Source organism: Lynx canadensis, chromosome C2 (genome assembly GCF_007474595.2).
Source record: "Lynx canadensis isolate LIC74 chromosome C2, mLynCan4.pri.v2, whole genome shotgun sequence".
Taxonomy (NCBI): Eukaryota; Metazoa; Chordata; class Mammalia; order Carnivora; family Felidae; genus Lynx; species Lynx canadensis.
In genome coordinates, this window is record NC_044311.2 from 111,206,875 (window position 1) to 111,228,643 (window position 21,769).

Sequence of the window (21,769 nt, forward strand, 5' to 3'; positions counted from 1 at the left end):
GAAGATGGACAAGAATGTTGGAAGACAATGCAAGCCAAAGTTGACCTGGATTGTGGCTAGAAGCTCCATATATCCCAATTTGCCTGAGACAATCCTGTATTATTAACTATGTCTCCTTTTACTCTCAAAAGCTCTAGTCCAGTGTTTCTTAGGAGGGCATATTTATGATGCAGGGGGACAATGTTTCCTTTCATGAGTCTGCTTTGCTCACTGTAGAAAATTTAGCAGACCTACCTTTGCCCACTAAATGCTAGCAATATACCTCCACCCTATCATTTTTTGCCCACCCTGTCATTTTGACAACAAATAATGCCTTCCCTCTTTTCAAATGCCTTCTGGAGACAGCTGTAAAGCCCTGATGGATAGCCATTGAATGCTTAGTTAAGAAAGCTGAAGAGGCTAAGGGAGGTGAAATGGTTTGATCACGGCCACAGTAGAAAGTAGCTAAGGCATTGTTTCTTGACTTCATATGCAGTGCTCTTTCAAGGACAATTCTATTGTCCCATGACAGACAACTATAGTTGAATCACTGTTTGTAGAGGCACCAACTTCAGGGAAAGAATTTACATGTGGTAATACCAGTGTTTTATTTGTGACCACTTAATCATACGCAGTCAGTAACTTCATAAGCCTTGCTGCCTTCAGAGGCTATTAATAATAATGGTATTTTTCAAGGAAGACCTCATACTTTAGATTTTAAACACACAAAATATGAAGACAAGTCGCAAAAACTTTCCAGAAATGGAGTGGAGGATTGTCATTATTTTTTTAAATAAATATACCTTTAAAGAGGGATTGACGGCAATTAACAACAATAGCACCAATACATACGCTTTTGAAGGACCTTTTCTTTAAAGAATTAAAAATCCTTTTTCTTCTAAAAACGTTTAAGGATATAGTATTCTCAAAAGAAGCCAATAACAACACCTTACCTCCTATGGTTCTTATTAGTTTCTCTTCCATAATAGGTTTTAGTCCTGAAAATAACCATAGGAGGTAGGCAGAGAAAGTGTTATTATCCACTTTACCAATGAGGAAATTGAGGTTAAGAAATTTTAGTGGCCTGCCAAAGGGTGAGGTTTTAGACCTTCAGTCCAGTACTCTTTACGCTGTATCTTGAAAACTCACGTCAGGAGCACTGTTGAGAGGCAGCTATTAGATTTATTAGCTTTCAGCCTCTTTCTCCAGCATTTAGGAGAAAATATTATTTTTTCCTCCACATAATTACTCATGGTCATTTGTACTTGCTAACAGCAGAAGTCTTCAACCATGGGTAATGGGGCACACTGGCTCACTCACACACTCACCACTTGTGGAGCGCTTTCTGTCAGGCCTGGCTGAGGCACGGAGGACACAAAGGCTAATCAAACATGGCCCTTCCTCTGAAGGGTTCAAAAACATCTTGAAAGCATCTTTAGTATTTCTCCCATTTGACCAGAGTTGACTCATTTCCTTTACCTTGCGCAGATATGGCCAAATGGCTGATTGTGACTGGCTGGGTGTGCTAAGCCAGGGTCTTACCTTGTAATGACAAAGTGACCCCTCTTTGGTAAGCCCTCCCCTCAACAACAACCAACTATAACAACCCCAAACCCTAAGGACATATAGTTTTTATGCATACAAGTATACAAGTTCTAGATAAACCCATGGTGCACCAGTTCGACTACTACTGGTAACGTAAAAAAAAGGCTGTTTAATTGCTTTTGGTGACAACATTGAGAATTAGATGAAGAATGATCTGATGCCTTTAACTACATTGTCAAAGGAACAATAATTCTGAATTTCTCTTTTTAAGACACATTTGAGGCAGAAGGAGGAGTGGACTGTCTAGAATTAGGCTCTTAAACAACTCTAGAGTAGTTACTGGGATTTAGATTGCTGGAATATCCTTCTCTGAGCAGTTTAAAATTTCTAGAGATTAGAATTCATAGGGTTATCAGTGTCTTGGAGATTTGATTACCCAGTTACTGTGTATACAGATAACTGTACAGCTTTGGGAGGAAACCAAGCTGTCACCATATTACAGTTCCTCACTATCCCCTTGCCTCTCCATTCCCTGTATTTAAAAAATAAATTAATTAAGCAAGCATGTGGCAAATATGCTTCTATTTTTCCACCAAGAATGCAGACATGACAGTTTCTTCCCTTTCTCTTCTCTCATTCTCTTCAGCTCCGTTTCTCCCCTCCCCACCAAATGACCTCATCCCTGCGCAGAAAGGACACCAGCTGTAGGGAGGGTCTGCCTCTACCAAACGGGATCATTATCATCATTAGTAATGCCAAGGAGCCCAGACAACCTTGTCAACATGTGCAGTGTGTTACAGTTCTGTGGTCTCCTCACATTCACAACCAAGCTGCTGTCTGGAAATGTAAAGGCTTCGCCTTCCTAAAAATAATGTTACCAAAAGAACGTTTAGATATTTCTTAACAAATCCATCAGTGACTGTAGCAACAATGATGAAAACCTGCCAAGATGATGAACCTGATGGTAGCTTCACAAGTCATTTGGGCACAAAAGTCTCACTTAAGAAAAATGAAGACCCCTGATTTTTCATGGGGAGAATTATAGGCACTTGTTTGCAAGAGGAGGGCTGCCTAGAAAATAAAAATTGGAAAAAAAATTAAAACACTGGCACAACAGAAGCTAATGTTTTGATCTCAATGTTTATAGACATACCACTATAGATTCATGTTCATTTCTTCATGCTTTTATTTACTCTTCTCCACTCTCCCCTCTGTCAATTAGTCCCAACTCATTCAAGAGAATGAGGATGTGAGAATTTACCAGACATAGTAATAATAGCAATTACCATATACTACTGACTGCTGACTATGAGCTGGACATAGGGCTAATAAACTGTATGCATGTGTCTCAACTTCTTGTACAGAGAGATCATTACTTCCATGTTTTAGATGAAACAACTGAGGCTCAGAGAGGCACTCTGGGCTCTCCTCTGAAAACATGCCTCTTCTTAGGTTATCTTATCCATACTCATGGCTTCAAATATTATTTATAAGGTGTTACTCAATTTATATCTCCAGCCTAGATATCTCTTCTGAGCTCCAAATCTGTTTTTACAAATACCTGTGTGACATCTCCACTTGGGCGAATCATAACCATCCCAGATCAAACCTGGGGTCTATCCCTACTCCCCATCCCACCCCACCCGTAGTCTAGGCACTCCTCCAAAAGTTTTCACATCAGGAAACAGCATCTCATGTTAGAAAACTGGGAATCATCAGTGACACTCTCCTGTAATGCCACCAATCCAAGCAGCCACCAAGTCTTGTAAATTCTACCTTCCAAATCTGTCTCGAAACCATACACTTCTCCACTGACCACTATGATCATTTCTCACTTGGAAAATGGCATTAGTCCCACTGGTTTCCTTCTTGCACTCCTCTAATTGATTCTGTGATGAGATACAACAAAGTGACTCAAGCAGAAACATCGTGTTCAAATCATGTCTCCCCCGCCTCCCCCCCTCCCTGCCCAAATGTTTCAGTGGCTACTCACTGCTCTTAGAAAAGGCCAGAATTCTTGTCAGTGCCTACAAGGCCCTACTTAATCTTGGCTCCTCTACTTCTGAATTTTTCCACTTTCCTTTCAGTCATTGGGCTCCAGTCTAAGCTCAGCTTTTCTCATCCCCTCTTTGTATCAAGCTCTTTCCTGACTTTGGGTATTAAAACTGGCTGCCCTTCAACCTGTGATGCTCTTACATTTCTCCTTTTTTAGGCTATTCTTTGAACCTCAGCTTATACGTTATTTCACAAAATAGTCTTCCCTGCTCCATTGACTCAGATTCCCCTAGTGTTTCTTCTTATGTTTACTGTGAGTGAAATACTTATTTAAATATTTGCTTTTCTTTGACTATCCTAACCAGGGTATAAACTTGATACAGTGAAAGACCTTGTCTGTCTTGTAAACAAGAGTATTCATTCTCTTTTAAAATCCTGCAAAGCAGAAGAGCTCTGTATAAATTCAACATAGCATGATCAGTTTCAGGGATGTAAATTTCCCAAGTCTCAAAGCCCTTGGTGACTCAAATGGTTGGCTGGATGAATAGATAGTTGAAAGGAATGGGGTTTGGGAGTAGAGTGGGATTGGGAAAAACCTGTCTCCCATAGCCTATGTGACATAACAAACACCCACTGGCTTGCACAAGCAGTCATAATAAAGAACTGATGTGGCTGAGAGAGAGAAGACTTCAGAGACTGTGGAGTTGCTACGAGCTTGAATAAAATGAGATTTAAGACCAAGGAAATAGGAGTGAGCGACTCTTGATACCAGGGTTTTAAGTTTGAGCCCCAGGTTGGGTGTAGAGGACACTTAAAAATAATTAAAAAATTAAAAACCAAAAACCAAGGAAACAAATTTTTAATATAGTTGAAAAGAACAAAGGCAGAGAGATTTTGAAAAGATAAAATATGATCTTCTAAGGAGAAAGAAAACTTACTGGATGTGGTTTCCTGTATACATCTCTCTTCTCCTTCCTAAGTGTGTATATTGTGTGTGTTGAGGGTGCAGTACAGATAATGCAGAATGGGGTAAAGAATGGACTACTAGAAATGCCTGGAGAAAAGCCTGTCTGAGGTGTGAAGTCTGGGGATTGAGTGTTTTCCATCTGACACCTAGGATGTTTGCCTCTATCAGCACTACTCGAAAAATATTCTCTGCTGGGTGGTCTGTCACTGACTCTGGTGGAGGTGAGGAGGTGAGCACAGGTTTGGACTAGCACAGACTACATTAGGACCTTATCTCCATAGTTCTGTTCAGGCAGTCAAGTTTTCTTCTAAAACAGGGCAGAACACCCCATTTTTCAATAACAAAAGTGGACTTGTTATATCTGCCCTAGTTGTTAAGGTCTGGGAACTCTGGCTTTGTTCCTCTCCTTCCGTCCATTTCTTTTCTGAAATGTCCCAGCTTCTCACAAGAAACACCCAATTATTAGGAACTTTAAAAAGTTTATTTCTCATGTTTCTGTTCCTTTGTGTGGATGAAAGGGACATCACAACTGGGTTATCAGCTTTTTGACAAAAGAAAAAACAACCTGCTCTCCATTTTCCCTTCATGTTCTCCATAAAAGACAACAAAAATCTTCAGTAAATTCAGTATCCTCCAACATGGCTGGAATTGCTCCGATTAATTACATACTCTGGTTAATAGTGTCTGAACCACATAAGGAGTACCATCTTTCAAAGAATTAAGGTAAAATACACTTAGTGTATTACTGATACAGGCCCATAATATCACCTTTCTTTGATTAGTCAGAAGGGGTTGGCTAATAAAGCCGTTAGGTAACAGGGGCATCTGGGTGGCTCGGTTGGTTGGTTGAGTGTCCGACTCAATTTTGGCTCATGATCTCACAGGTAATGATCTCACAGTTTGTGAGTTTGAGCCCCGATGAGAGTGCAAAGCCTGGTTGGGATTCTCTCTCTCACCCCCTCTCTCTCTGCCCTTCTTGTGCTCTCTTGTGCACACACACACTCTTTCTCTCAAATAAATAAACTTAAAAAACAAAGCATTAGACAACAGAGTTTACGTATCTATTATTGGCTGGTCATGGAGCCAGTATTGTTACTGTATTTGTTAGTGACTGATTTTCTCATTAGAATACAAGAAAATGAAGCTTCACTTTGAGTTTGACATTTATGGTACAAAGTTCTGTGATTAGGTAATTCTCTTTGTATAGGACCTTTGGGGTCTCTTTATAATTCAGTGACTAATTTTTTCCTCCAGTGTCATTATTTTTGACTTTTTCATATCCTTCAATATTTAATAATAACTTTAAAGACAAAGTCTAGTATTTTTATTGATCTGACAATGTTTTAGGGAAGGATCAAGATCTTGAACTTACGGCAAAAGACAAAAGGACGGAGATGGGGACCTCTGTTAGAGGAAGAGGAGGTGACAAAGACTTTGTGACAAAGAGGAAGGAATGGCTAATGGCTGAAACATTTCATGAGTTGCAGGCTGTGTCTTTCTATTGTATCTTTCTGTTGCCATTATTTTTTATTTTTTTAATTTTTATTTTATATATTTTAAATGTTTATTTATTTTTGAGAGAACACAGCAGGGGAGGGATAGAGGGGGACAGAGGATCTGAAGTGGGCTCTGTGGTGACAGTAGCGAGCCTGATGTGGGGCTCAAACTCACAAACCACGAGATCATTATCTGAGCCAAAGTTGGACGCTCAACTGACTGAGCCACCCAGGCACCCCTGCTGCCATTATTTTTTAAATCAAATTGTAGCTGGGGTCTGCATGATATATTTTCATTCTGAAAAAAAAAAGTTGAGAGAAACCAAGGCACAAAGTGAGTTATTCTTAAGGTTTAAAAGATCCCTAGTTGATCTAAAACCATGCTATGTTGGCATGAAATAACCCATTTCACCCCATGGCTGGGCTGTCTGCACTCAGTCCCTGCTCCCAAAACAAAATACATACAACTTATTCTATTTTTTTGGTAGGGCAATTGTTGATTAATGAATCATCTTTCCTGTAATTTTTATTTTTTGTAGACTTAGTTTGGCTAGGTTCCCTGGCATTCCTGTTGAGGTATGTAATGGAAAATTTGACCTCACACTCTTTGCTTTTTTGTAACATCACAAAACACTGATAAAACAGGGCTACAAAAAGTAGCTTGGAGTTGAAGGGATGCAAAGAAAGAAAAAGCTCAGTGTGGAAAGGAACAAAGATACATTAAATCATCTGAAAAGTAAATATTTAGCTTCAAAGACATGAAGTTACATTTATCTTCAAGAACAGCTCATTTGTTACAGCTTAGGATGTTACAGTGTTTCCATCATAATTCTGCTTTTCTAAAGAGACTGTAAACCAGACATAAAGAGCCATTCTCAAAATTAACTTGGAACATAGGCAGACCATTTTGGAGATCCTATAACTTTTTCCCAAAATGGTGATTTAGGGTGGGATAGGCAGAATAAAGGTGTCAGTAAGTGATTTCTTGCATTTAGTTATATCTGAGTTGAAATAAAACTTTGGCAATCAGCCTTCTGTGATCACATCCAATTGTCTATGGAAAATGTAACAGCTCACACAAAGTCAACTTTGGTAACAGTGAAACTCGGGATTTGCCAGCAGACATGCTTTAGGATAGGTCTTTCAGCAAAATTCATAGAGGAATGAGTGAAATGGTTATTAAAACTGTCTTCTGACTTTTTAAGATAATGAGACTATACTCTCTTCCCTAAGGCAAATAAATTATTTTTTTAAATGCATAATACAGACTTGAGGGGACACTTATCCAGCCACTGACAATATGACCTGAGAAAATACCAACTTGACTATGATGTCAAGAGACCCATACAACTCCCAGCACCAGCCTCTCAAAATGCCACAGCCCCCTGGTATAGAGGCATCCAATGAGGTGTTTCATGATAACACTGGGTGATGCTGTATATTGTCAACCTTTATAGTCCCCGTGGCTGTCAGAATGCATGTAAAGAATGTACAGTTTATTAATCATCTAGATGTGCTGAAAAAAGGAAGGGGGAAAGGAGCAGATGTGGAGATGGTGGTACAAAACACTACTTAGTCACTACTCAGGCTGCTGGAAAAATGTACAGCTGTTTCTGGATGCTGCCTAAGTTCTTTCTAAAACCACTGTCACATCTGTGTATCTTCCCTATAAAAATGCACCGTTATTAACTGGAACCATATAAATAATTCTCAGTGGAGAGAGCTTTAATATACCACCTATGGGCTGGATGAGCAGTTTTAATTTGAATAATAATTATTTTCTTATTTTATAAAGAAGGAGTTAAACAGGAGAACCATAAAATATGCAAATAAGCCACAGGAGAAGACTTTCTTTGTTGAATTTTATGTTGTAAGTGGTAACAGATGGTTACCTGTACCAGAGACTGTCTTAGGTTCCTACTTCTCACTGAGTTTGGCAGATGCAGGAAGAAAAAGGAGCATTCAGACAGCTTGGAGTGATTCTATTTATCCACTTATAAAATGCAGGTGGATGGAGAAAGAAAGCGTTAACTACAAAAGAGAACCATTAGGGAAAAAATTACTATGTGCCATTTAATATCCTGTTTAAGGGAAGTATGAGATCTTGGTGATATATTAAAATATCGACTCCAGGGAAGATGGTCTTTTAGATTCCATTGGATTTCTAAAAATTTCCTAGGACTTTCTTATTTGGTTTCTGCCTTTCCTGAGATACTCCTGGTATTCCACATATTAAAGGAATGCTAAATCTTAAACTATCTAATTTGAAATAAGTATTATCCTCCCACTTCTCATGGGGTATTAAATAAAACTGGTATTTTGATAGAACTCCACTGAGATCAGCTTCATACTTTTCAGCTCTTTAATATTCTTATAGCAGGTGAGTCTTTTTTTAAGTTGATTTATTTATTTTTGAGAGAGAGCGAGCGAGGATGAGGTGGGGACAGAGAGAGAGAGAGAGAGAGAGAGAGAGGGAGGGAGAGAGAGAGAGAGGGGGGGGGAGAGAGAGAGAGAGAGACAGAGAGAGAGAGAGAGAGAGAGAGAGAGAGAGAATGAATCCCATGCAGGCTCCACACCATCAGCACAGAGCCCAGTGTGGGCCTTGATCCCACCAACTGTGAGATCATGACCTGAGCTGAAATCAAGAGTTGGACGCTTAACCAGCTGAGCCACCCAGGCACCCATAGTAGGCGAGTCATCTATTCATTCATAGGATGTACTCCTGTAACCAAGGACACTTAAGAAAAAATGTTGACAAATTCTTTGAGTTCAAATTAATAAGTGAACCAGACTGACTCAATCAGATAAAATGCATAATAGTTTTCATCATTACAGTGAAAGGTCTGGGAGCATCTTTGTGTTTGATGAAATATCATTATAGAACAGTAATTTCTACAGCAATAAAACAGGGATAAAAGTATAATTTTCTATTTTTTTTATATAAGCATTAAATTTAGGAGTTTTTCAATTGTATTAATGAGGAAATTAATGAACATGTTCCCCAACACCAAATTATCATCTCTTCAGGCAAACAATTTTGTGTGCATATATATCTTTTAGAGACATTTTATACATAGGCAGACAAATATGTGTATATTCTTTTTTAAAGAATTTTTTTTACATGTATTTATTTTTGAGAGACAGAGAGACACAGTATGAGCAGGGGAGGAGCAAAGAGAGAGGGAGACACAGAATTCGAAGCAGGCTCCAGGCTCTGAGCTGTTAGCACAGAGCCCAATGAGGGGCTCAAACTCATGACCATGAGATCATGACCTGAGCTGAAGTCAGATGCTTAATTGACTGAGCCACCCAGGTGCCCCAAATATGTGTATATCCTTTAATCCTTTTATTATATGCAAATGGTAGCATTCAATATAGACTGTTTTGTACTGTGGTTTTTGGACTTAACAATATACTTTGGGGATCTTTCCATATCAATACATAGAGACCATCCAGTCTTTGTTTATGGAAACACTGTATTCCACCAATATTAACTAGTACTGTGGAAGTACATTTAAGTTATTTCCAATATTTTGCCATTACAGATAGTATCTGTTGACTTTAAAATTATATGAAACTGGGGCACCTGGTTGGCTGAGTCAGTTGATGGTCCGACTTTGTCTCGGGTAGTCTTCTTGCGGTTCATGAGTTTGAGCCCCACATGGGCTCACTCCTGTCAGCCTGTCAGTGCAGAGCCTGCTTTGGATCCTCTGTCCCCTCTCTCTGCCCCTCCCCTGCTTGCGCTATTCCAAAAATAAATAAATATTACAAAAATAATACCAAACTATTTATTAAAAAACCAGATTTGACTGACTACTTTTGCTTATTTCTCCTTCCTATGCCAATTCTCTGTGAGTAGCAAAATGGTAGAAAAAAGGAAGAAAAAGGAAAGATGCGGTCTCAGCTAATCAGCTTTTAGATAACTGAATATCTTCCTCTTTTTTGTGTGTGTGATTAGTAAAGCAATAATTTCTGGGTAGGCTCAAAATAATAGACTCATTACATCATTACTATTTTTATTATTCCCATAAAAGTTATATTTTAGTGAGAGGAAAAGAGGAAAAGGAAAAAAGCCCAAGAGGTACAGAGTTAGTTGGTGGAAGGAGCAGATCTAAAATCTGGTTTTCTTGTTTTAAAAAAAAAAAATTTTTTTAAGGTTTATTAATTTTTGAGACAGAGAGAGACAGAGCATGAACGGGGGAGGGTCTGAGAGAGGGAGATACAGAATCTGAAACAGGCTCCAGGTTCTGAGCTGTCAGCACAGAGCCCGACGCGGGGCTCGAACTCATGGACCGTGAGATCATGACCGGAGCCGAAGTTGGCTGCTTAACCGACTGAGCCACCCAGGCGCCCCTAAAATCTGGTTTTATGTGGCCTGAAAAACTACTCACGTAATCAGAAGAGAGAAATCTGAAGTCGAGCCCCAGGTCTGCACAGGCCTTAATCTGTATGTTGAAGGAGACCACCATCATTTTCTGTGACAACATTTAAGCATGCATTCATACACGGCTCTATGTGAGAAGATTCCCAAAGCAAGCCAGATGGATACAGCAACTCTTACCAGGACAGAGATAAAGCAAATGCAAATTGAGATATACCTTAATTTACAAACGGGGGTTTGGTAAACTGTGTTTTAATGTTTATTAAATTTTTATAAATTTTACAATTTTACATGAAGATTTGTTGGGAGAAAACAATTTTATATTCCTTAGTTTACTTTTGGGTATGACCTTCAGATTTCTATATTTTCAGCTGGCTTTATTTAAAGTGAGAATAACTGTGGGGGCACCTGGATAACTCAGTGGGTTCAATGTCCGACTCTTGATTTCAGCTCAGATCATGATCTCATGATGGTTCGTGAGTTTCAACCCCACGTCGGGGTCCATGCTGACAGTGTGGAGCCTGCTTGGGATTCTCTCTCTCAACCCCCTTCCCCATCTCTTCCCCTGCCCTGCATGCTCTCTTTCTCTCTCAAAAATAAATAAATTTTTTAAAAAAAATCTTAAAAAAATAAAGTCAAGATAATTGTGTGTGTATGCACATGTGTATATTTGCTTTGTCTTATTACTTTAAATTTAATTTTGAAATAACTTCAAACTTGAGAAAATTTGCAAGAACAGCAAAAACTTTTCTATGCGCTAGTGATTTACCAATTGTCAAAATTTTGCTACTTTTGTATTTTATTATGTATATATATATATATACATATATATATACATATATATATATATACATACATATATATATATACACCTCATTTGTTTTTCTAAACCATCTGATTAAGTTGTAGACATCTTTTGTCTCTAAATATTACCAATGTATAGTTCCTAAGAACAAAGATAATCACTTACCTAATGGCAGTGCAATGATCAAAATCAGGAAACTTACATAGTAACATTATTATTATTTAATCCATAACCTAACTCATATATTTCCAATTGTCCCAATAATGTTCTTTCTGCATTATGTTTCCTAGTTCAGGACCCAGGATGACATACACATTTAGTTTTTACATCTCTCTGGTTTTCTTTAATCTGAAACAGCTCCTCAGCTTTCCTTTGTTTTTCTGGACACTGCCATTTTTTAACACTATCTTTTAGTTTGGGTTTGTCTGGTATTTCCTTAATATTAAATTAATTATGCATTTTGAGGGGCAAGAATATTGCAGATGTCTTTCTCAGTGCATAACATCAGAGGCACATGCTGTCATTTTGTTCGATTATTGGTGATGGTAATTTTGCTCACTTGGTCCAGGTGTTACTACCAGGCCTCTCCCCTCTAACGTGACTATTTCCCATGGCTATTAATCTATGGAGAAATTCTCTGAGATATATAAATACCGTATTTCTCACTAACTTTCACTTTCTAGTTTTAGCAACCATTGATACTTCTAGCCTGAATCAATGTAACCACAATGGTTGCAAATGATGATTTTCTAATCTAGCATTCATCCTCATTTATTAATTGCCATTCTACTGTAAAAAGAGCTTTTCCTTCTTATACATGTAGAATCTATTTATTTATTGCCACTATGAACTCACTCACAGATTCTTATTTATTTTATTCTTTTAAAGTTTACTTATTTATTTTGAGAGAGTAAGCATGAGTTGGGGAGAGGCAGAGAAATGGAGAGAGAGAGAATTCCAAGCAGGCCCTGCACTGTTAGTACAGAGCCTGAAATGGGGCTTGAACCCACAAACCGTGAGATCATGACCTGAGCCAAAGTCAGATGCTCAACCAACTGAGCCACCCAGGCGCCCCAATAATGAGATAATTTAAATGGCTATCAGGACAACATGGATCCTTCTCTAGGGCATTATGCTAAGTGAAATCTGTCAGACAGAAAAAGACAAATAGTATATAATCTCTCTTATATGTGGAATTTAAAAAAAACAAAACAAGCTCATATATACAGAGTGGTGGTTGCTAGAGGCTAGGGTGGGAGAAATGAGAGAAAGGGTAGAAAGGTTAAAAATATATACACACATATGTAAATAAATAAATGCAGAAAGTTCAAATCTGTTCCTTAAACATAATAAGCACATGGAAATTTCAGTTGATGTTTATATTTTAATTTATTCTCACATACAAGTGGCTTGAGAATACTGCTCTAGTTCTATGTAAGGTTTTCCTAGATACCCTTGGCCTCAGACATAATGGAAAATTAATGACCATAATGCTACACTGTTCTAAAATCTGTTTCTAGAAGCTCAGGCTTCTAGTTATTTTTTCTGGAATCCCAACAGATGACCCCAAATATAATAAGAAATTCCAATCTCTGGCTACATTGTTCCAAGTACATGTGACAGGAATAGGGCAGGCTGTCATTCCCAGAAATACATACAATAATTCCTTTCCATCCTGTAGTAGCTAACAGAGTGGGGGAAATGTCCAACAAATTCACATTTATTCAGCATGATCTTTTGATTAAGAGATTAATAGATGTTTAGCTCCTGAGTGAAAAGAATCCATGCTTTTTATAGGAAGGTTTCAATATATCCCTAGAATATGGGAACAAGGACTAAAAATTATTCTGAAGAATATGGCCATGATCTTCCCTTGGCATTTCATTTCAATTTGGTTACCCTAAATTAAAAAATTCACTTTAATCCCATAAACATAACTGAGGCTTTACAAATGTTGTGATCATATAAAAATTCTCCTCTGACTTTATGGCTGTTAGAATAATTTTCCGGTTTACTTAAATCTCTCTAGTTTTATAAACATGTTTTTCTGAAGGAAGTTAATAACACTGTTGGTCCATATCCTTCTAGATATCATGGTCTAGAACTGCACCATCTAATAGGATAGTCATTGGTCATATGTGGTATTGAGCACTTGAAGTAGCACTTGCTGATTCACATTAAGGTATTCTCCAAGCATAGGGGCACCTGGGTGGCTTAGTTGGTTGAGCGTCTGACTTTGGCTCAGGTCATGATCTCACAGTTTGTGAGTTTGAGCCCCGCGTCTGGCTCTGTGCTGACAGCTCAGAGCCTGGAGCCTGCTTTGGATTCTGTGTCTCCCTCTCTCTACCCTTACCCTGCTTGTACTCTGTGTCTCTCTCTCAGTCTCTCAAAAATAAATAAACATTAAAAAAAAATTTTTTTAAAGATATTCTCCAAGTATAAAATACACAGCAAAATTCAAAGAATAGAAAAAGAATAAAATATGTCATTAACAGTTTTCTAGAATTGACTACATGTTGAAATTATAGTATTTTGATATAATAGATGAAATAAATATAATATTAAAATGGATAGAAAAGAAGAGATTATAAAATAGTTTTCTTGGAAAGCTATTACATAACAGTGATATGGAAAAAAAAAAAAAAAAGAAACCATTTAAAGGCAACCAAGAAATATTCCCTTAACTGAATGAAACAAGTTTCTGCCTCCCCTATGGCAAAATTTCTTCATTGGTTTGGTGGCATGGAAAAAACTCATGGTACTTGGATTACCAGGAACCAGAGGGTTGTATAAGGTTCATGTGAATGCCTCTTCATTTAAAATTTAAGAAAAAAAATGCTTATAGAATGCTCATTTATTTATGAATTTAATTTTTCAATACATTTTGTCTAAGGGACTTGAAAACATCCATGGCTTTAACTGCCACACCACTAATCTAATCATCTTAGAAGCACTAACTTGAGACACACAAAAAAATCCAGATAGTCATTTTGAATATACACTTATGATATCAGAACAACTCCTAAAAAGTTAAATAAGATAAATAGGCCTTAAAGCTTCTTGGACAAAGACAAACCCCAGTATTTTGCTTAAGAAATATATGAAGATGACTTTCCTTAACAGCTGAAGTTGCTTTCTGATACTTAAATAACTGACAGTCACAATAAAAAAATGGCAAAGTACAAAGCTGCAGTCATTGAGATATCCTACTTTGGGGGAAAAAACCCTACTTCAGACAGATATATTTACATGCACACACTGCTCACAGATGACAATGGACATTCTCCTGAGGCTGTTTATTTAATAGAAAGTCTTGGCTTATAAAGCATGCCCCTCCTTCTCATTAGGAAAACTGACACTGATATTCTTTATCAACAATATTTTAAGAAAGTCTTTTTTGAATTATGAGGGTTTCCCCACCATACATCTGAGCTCACTATCTTACCTAAGTAGTAGATATTTTCTGTCATATTTAAAAAGCATGTGTCTGCTCAGTTTTACTGATAAGGAAATATGTTAAAGTGACCAAGAGCGGTCAATTTAGATGGGATTTAAGGCCCCAAATAATTGTTTCCATAATTTAGGCACCAGAAAGAATCTTTGGGATTACTGGAAATAAATGACAACCTTTTAACTAATGTTGATTCCAAAGGTGCATTCCTTACTAATGCTAGTGTGAAAATGCTAGTGAATTCTTTTCTATTACATCTGGGCACAATCAGAATGCTAACATTTTGCAGCCTGTACATTATAAATAAATAACAGACCAAATAACTTCTTCCTGCTGCCATGTGCGTATATTTTCTCCAGACAAGAAGTGGTGCATTCGCACATATTTGTCTTTTGGCTGCAGCCTTTTTTCTGAGTTCCTGGACATACTGGTGGGACAGTCAAAAAAAAAAAATAAATAAAAATAAATCAATGTTGTGATCACCAGGAAATTATCTCTTGATGGAGCCTTGTGTCTGTAATCACGAGCATCCAGTCTTGCCAATTTCACTGGATGATGATGCAAATTTACTTTTTTCTTAAAATGTATTAATGAGTCATTAATGTAAGCAAAAGAAAGCATGGCAGGGTGAATAATAGCCACCATATTTCTTCAATCAAACATCCATACTTTGTGCCTGTTTGTGGTTTCAAAGACCTGGATTAAGTAACATGATTCACATCTGAAAAGGCTGCTAAAAACTGGATTTTGGTTATCACTCGGTCACACATAAAACAGCTACTTTTGCACTACATTCCCACATTTAGAAAAAAATGAAATTGCTTCCTCTGAGACAGGTATATTGCATACTTGACTTCTGAATCCTAAAAGCAATTCATGGAAAGAATAAAATTTAGATGGATAAGAACAGGGCTAAGTCACCTCATAATTCTCAATATACCAGGGATTTTCATTTAATTCTGATCTGTCAAAGAGGCACTTTCTGAAATTCATTAAGCTTTCCAGTTTTCCTGTGGACTATTTAGAATGCTCCTATCCTCATATTTGCTTTCTATATTATGGGGTAAGAATTTAGGGTAGGGCAGTTGAGGGGCAGTAAAGGTTTTGGTGTAGGTAAGTTACCATTAGAGCTCAACTTAGGAATTTAGGTCTTGTAGACAGTGTTTGCTGTGGAAGTTTTACAAGTATTAGTCATGACCTTCAAGCAGATAACAGCAAGCTCTGTGATTTTCAAAGGGGATGTGGGAATGAGGGTTTTGATGGAAGCTTTCCAGAGCTGCAGCTGCTGGACTTGTGGGTTTTTCATTGGTTGTCACTTGATAGAGGTAGGGCGGGAGGAACAATTCTTTGAGGGCAAGTTCAGACAGCGAATAGTTCAAGGCTGCAGGCTGCCTAGAAACTGCAAGCAATGAATGGACACACAAACCGCAAATATTAAAAGACACAATTGGTGTGTGTTTTCACGGTTTTAGGGTACTGAAATTATTCTCTTACTGTACAATAACCACACAGAGTAAAATGAACATAAAGTATGGATAGTCAGCAACATACTTGAGGATGGGTTTTCCAAATTCGGTTTTGTTTTGTTTTGCTAACATTTCTTACCATGGCAATGGTACAGTGGAGACAGCATAAACTTTCATGTCAGGGAGACATAGATTTGGCCCTGCTACTTTGTGTGTATGTGACTAGGCCTCAATTTCATCTTCAAGGAGAATAATAGCGACCTTGCAGGGCTGCTGTGGGAATGAATGGGATTATAGATGTTAGGTGGCAGCAGACAGTGGCTGTTCAAAAAATGTTAATTATATTATCATTATCATAATAATTAAGACTCCTTTGTTATAAGAAACCACACTACCAGTTATGCAATTATTATAGGTGAGTTGACCTACGAAACAACAAAAGCTGTATTCAACTGCACGTAAATCATTCACACTGTTTTAATAAATGGCCCTTTATGATTTTGAGTTTATGGGAGTTTAAAAATTTTACCAATATAGCTTTTATGTCTTAAAAACAGATTTTTATGGGTTCTTTCACCACGCAGAAGACATATTCTATGAGAGCTTTACAACGACATGAAATAGTTTGTGCTAAGGAGGGATATGGCTAACTGCCTCCTCCCTGATTCAGACAAGCTTCTCAATGATTCACTGATAACGAAAACCACCAGCTGCCATTACTAATAAAATGTCCTATTGGTTCTGCATACCATATGGCAAACTCCAAGTCACATGTCCTTTTCTAATTTTTGCTTTTCTTCTCAAAGGCCAGCTAAAACCTGCCTTTCATAAATTTTAGGATAGTAAATCAAAATAGAGAATGTGGAATTTGACCTAGTACCAACTCAGCTTACCTAAAATAGAATCAAGAGTCAGGGCATCATCCATCTACTCTCCCTGCATACATATACCCATCAGTCATTTCCCCTACCACATTTAAATCATCTGTCCTCAGGTATCACATTCTGTCTCTTCACGTTTTAACACCTATGGTCTTCTCAGATTTATTCCTCTAGGGCAGGGGTTAGTACACTATGGCCAGTGGGTCAAAATGTAGTCTACAGTCTATTTTTGTATAGCCCATGAGAATTATTTTTACATTTTTAAAGAGTTGGGGAAAAAAATAAAAATTAGAGTAATTTTTCATGATACATGAGAAATAAAATTTAAATTTCAGTGCTCATAGTTTTATGAGAACACAGCCCTGTTCATTTGTTCATGTATTTCCTGTGGCTGCTTTTGTGTTACAATGATAGAGCTGACTAGCTGCTATAGAGACCGCAAGGCTGGCAAAGCCTAAAATATTTACTATCTGACCTTTTACAGAAGTTTGTCAACACTGTCCTAGGGGGTCTTTCTCTTAGGATAAAATAAGGCAAATACACAAAAGATACACTGCCTAATCTCTCTATTGAGCCAGCTTTGGAAAGGAAAGAGCCCAGTTTGGCTTTTCAGTAGGGGTGGAATGAGACCATAAAAGAAAGTTAATTAACACAGGATATAGGAGAAGTGGGTCTCAGGTTTTGTTTTTATGTTGGTTGTAGTCCTGTGACGTGGCTTCTCTCTTGTTGGGCTTTCAGTTTCCTTCATGTTTGAAAAAAAGGCTCCTTCACTGCCTTAACTGAATCACTATTATAATACATGAAACCCTCCTGCCATCTCCGCCCTTAGTCCACGTCCCAAATCAATCCAGGGCCAGTGCAAACGAGGGGAATGAGGATACTGGAAACCTTCCCATAGGACTTCAGGATGAAGTGTGAAACCCAGTTTTAACCTTTGGAGATGGGTCCCCAGTGTGACCACATATCTACTATAATGAATAATTCATCCTAGTCTCCACTGGAGAAAGGGGGTACCTTAAGGCATATGAGACTGAATCACTTGTTTTATGGAAATTCCCTATTATAAATATGACTGTTAAGCACATAGTTTAAAACTGTTTTTTGTCTGGTAAATTATCTTTTAAATTATAGCAGAAAAAAATAAGCTCTAAAATTGGACAATGGGTGGAGATGGGATGGACCAAGAGATAATTTTCAAAATACAGTAGTATGCAGAGATTTTCTATGCACACAGATATTACCAGTTGGCGAATATGTTTCTTTCTTTCTTTTTTTTTTTTTAGAAAGAGAGAGAGACAGCCCATGAACATGGGAGAGGGGCAAGGGGAAAGAGAATTTTTTTTTCTTTTTTTAAATTAATTGATTTATTTTGAGAGAGAGAATGACAGCACGAGTGAGCAAGGGAGAGGCAAAGAGGGAAAGAGAGAGAATACCAAGAAGGCTCCATGCTTTCAGCACGGAGTCTGTCTTGGGGCTCAGTATCACAAACCAAAACGTGAGATCGTGACCTGAGCCAAAATTAAGAGTCAGATGCTTAACTGACTGAGCTACCCAGCTGCCACAAGAGAGAGAATCTTAAGCAGGTTCCATGTTCAGGCAGAGCCTGATGCAGGGCTTGATAGATCCAACAACCCTGGGATCATGACCTGAGCTGAAATTAAGAGTTGGACGCTTAACTGACTGAGCCATACCAGTATTGCAGCAAATGCATGTCTAATTAGAGTTACTATCTCATGCATTTAATAATGTAATACTAACCTATAAATTCTCATTTCTCAGCTAACAATAGGCTATATATAATTGCACAGTAAAGAAATTTTATCATGATTTACATTAAAAATAATTTAGCCCTTACTAGGTTGCAGATTAACCAAATACTTTTAACATTCCGAGTCCCTGCTGTATAGTAGGAAAGCTGATTGATTTCGATATCATGGATCTCCCTTTCACTATGTAGCTAATTTGTATTTGTGTGGCCGTGGAAGACTAGTTATTGGGTTTCTGTCTAGTGTAGAAGGTTAAATTGCCTATGGGTACAATGATTACTCATCATTCCAAGAGGTGAACAGAGCTTGGAGTCTTGGCCTGCTTTTTGGTCATACTGAATTACTAATGCACCTTTGGAACAGGTGTTCTCAGAGGGAAAACAGGTTCTGAGAAAAGACTAGAGTGGATAACACATGCATGAATGAGAGTGAACAGTAATTTTTGTAAGTAGAGAGGACAAATAGCTGATTACAACTATAATGAAAGTCATCCAAACTCATTAAAATTAGAGCTGGTAAAACCCTTAGAGAACTCTTGAGTACAAGTTTCCTTCATGGAAAATCAGCATGCATGTCAGGTAGCCATTGTACAGCTTTTGCCTGGTCACTCACTCATTTCTGGTGGCAGAGAGCTCCCTTCTTCACCCAGGCCAGCTTACTCCATTGTGGTACAACTCCAATGACTACAGTCAAAAAAATGCCCAAGAAAGTATGGAAAAGAATATTTAGCTAGAAAATAGGAGTTCCAAATCCCAACTCAGTCCTACATTAATTCTAGTTGTGTGACGTTGAAAAAGTCTTTGGTATCCTCTGGTTTCAGTTTCCTCATCTGTAAAATAGGGTCTCTACGGTCCTTTCCAGTTCTGACTTTTCTTCTTCTCCTCCTCCTCCTCCTCCTCCTTCTTCTTTTTTTTTAAAGATTTTATTTTTAAGTAATTTTCACACCCAACATGGCACTTGAACTCATAGCCCTGAGATTAAGAGTCTCATGCTCTCCCAACTGAGCCAGCCAGGTGTCCCTGAATTTCTCTACTTCTATAATTTCCACTTAATGCTACTGAAAATCAGTTGTGAGAAAGCTGCAAAGAGCTGTGAAGTTTTTCTTCTTACAAATTCTCACTTATGTCACAGTGTACTGCCTCTGAATGTTCCAGGACTTTCTAAACTTGGATCTAACACTTGGTCTTTACCTCAGCTTTCCAGATTACTTATAGCTTGATTATGTTGGGCTATTCATATATCAAATATTATCATGTCCCAGAATCTGCCTTTTTAGTCACCAGATGCCCAAGGTCAAGCTACAAAATCCCTCTAAGTGGCTCAGTTTGGATTGCCCAATTCTGGGCAAATCTCAGTAATGTTTTACTGTTCTCGTATGCTGAACTAAAAAAGCCTTGCTCTATCTTCTACAGAATGTTAGTAAACTGCTCAACATTTGATTCCTTTTTATGATTAGAATACATAGGCCAGAATAAACCATGAGCTCAAGGACAAGTTACACCTATCATAAAAACTGCAATTAATGTACCTTTGGTATAGTCTAAGTATATATAATTATTTTTTTAGAAGCAAATGCTATACATTTCAATGTGATAGTAACTTGGCAAAGTTGCAAATGCAACAGTAAAATGAATGACCATTTAGCATTTAATGTATGTAACTAAAGTGGATACAATTAAAAAGACTGCATGTCCCTGGGGAACATTACTTTATTAAACAGTCCTCATAACCAAAATCTGTAGTGTTATGTAACTAAAACAAAACTTATTTCCTGTACAAATAAATACATTTAGTTATTTTATTAAGATATTTTAAAATAAACTTTTACATTTTCGTTTTAAATATGAAAATAAACTAGTTTTTTCCCAGTCATTTAAGCACCTCTAACCCCCCACTTTTTTTTAACAAAAGGAAGGCAGTCTGGGTGCTGAAATAACTGCTAACAAAAGACTGACTTGCTTGAAGAACATCCCCAGGATGTATATATGTCAGACTTGAGTAAAAAATTATATGAAAAACATTACCACTACAAATAGTTCACAGTAATGATTCCTGAGTCTTCCATTGGATTTTAATAACATCCAAACTCCTTACCTTGGCCTGAAACACTTGCCCCTGTTTACCCCTCCAAAGTCTTTTTCCTACCACTTTCTACCCTTTCTCACTACTCTAGTTTCACTTGTTCTTTTCCAAGGTGGACAGGTTTTTTCCACCTGAGTGTCTTTACATATGCTTTTCTCTCTCCTTGTATGCTCTTCCTCTTCCTCATTGCTTATCTAACTCTAAACCCTGTGTTGGGGAGAAAACAAATCATACTGTTTAAATGTTTCCTACTTTTCAGAGGTTTAGAAGTTCGCTCAGGAGGTTGAACTAATTTAAATAACATTTTCCATATTCAAAACATCAATATACTGGAAAAACTGTGTTGTGGCATAAAACAATAAGCATACACTAAAGTTCAGCAGAGTGAAGTAGAAGGAGCCAGTGTGTAGGAGTGGAGTGGAAGAGTTCTTCAATGGTTTCCTGAGCAGGGCAGGTGTAATGATGCAGCCATGTGCTTGTCTCCAAGCTGCTAGGTACAGCTGGGGAGGTGCTTACTCTTCAAAACCCTAGGTCAAAGAGGGTATAGGATGGATTTGGCCCATTGAAGAGTCTGTTCAGCCCAAAGTTGAAAAATTGTTTTTTTTTATGATTTATTAAGTATTTATTGAGCACCTACTATGTGTGAGGCACATTTCTAGATTCTAAGTATATACAGCAATGAAGAAATATACAAAAACATTTGGAACCTATATTCTAATGTGGAAGATAGGTAGCAAACAAGAAAAATATGTAGCATATAAGATTTTGGTATGTGGTGAACAGAAAACAAAGTCGAGAAGGGCAGAGGAAGGGTAGTGTATGTATGTGTGTATGGCTACCAGTTTAGATAGTGTGGCTAAGGAAGGCCTCATGGAGAAGATGACATTTGGGCAAGGGGTTGAAGGGGGTGATTGGGTCTTAGAGATACCTGAGAAAGATCATTCCTAGCAAGGGA

General features: G+C 37.7%; 1 protein-coding gene and 1 non-coding gene across 3 annotated transcripts in view; both read right to left on the reverse strand.

Annotated features, from left to right (window-relative positions):
* Positions 1 to 21,769, reverse strand: part of CMSS1 (cms1 ribosomal small subunit homolog) — a 390,723-nt gene that overhangs the window by 142,846 nt on the left and 226,108 nt on the right. The window lies entirely within an intron of this gene.
* Positions 12,154 to 12,238, reverse strand: TRNAQ-UUG. The gene has a single exon. It is a non-coding gene; the product is annotated as a tRNA-Gln (tRNA).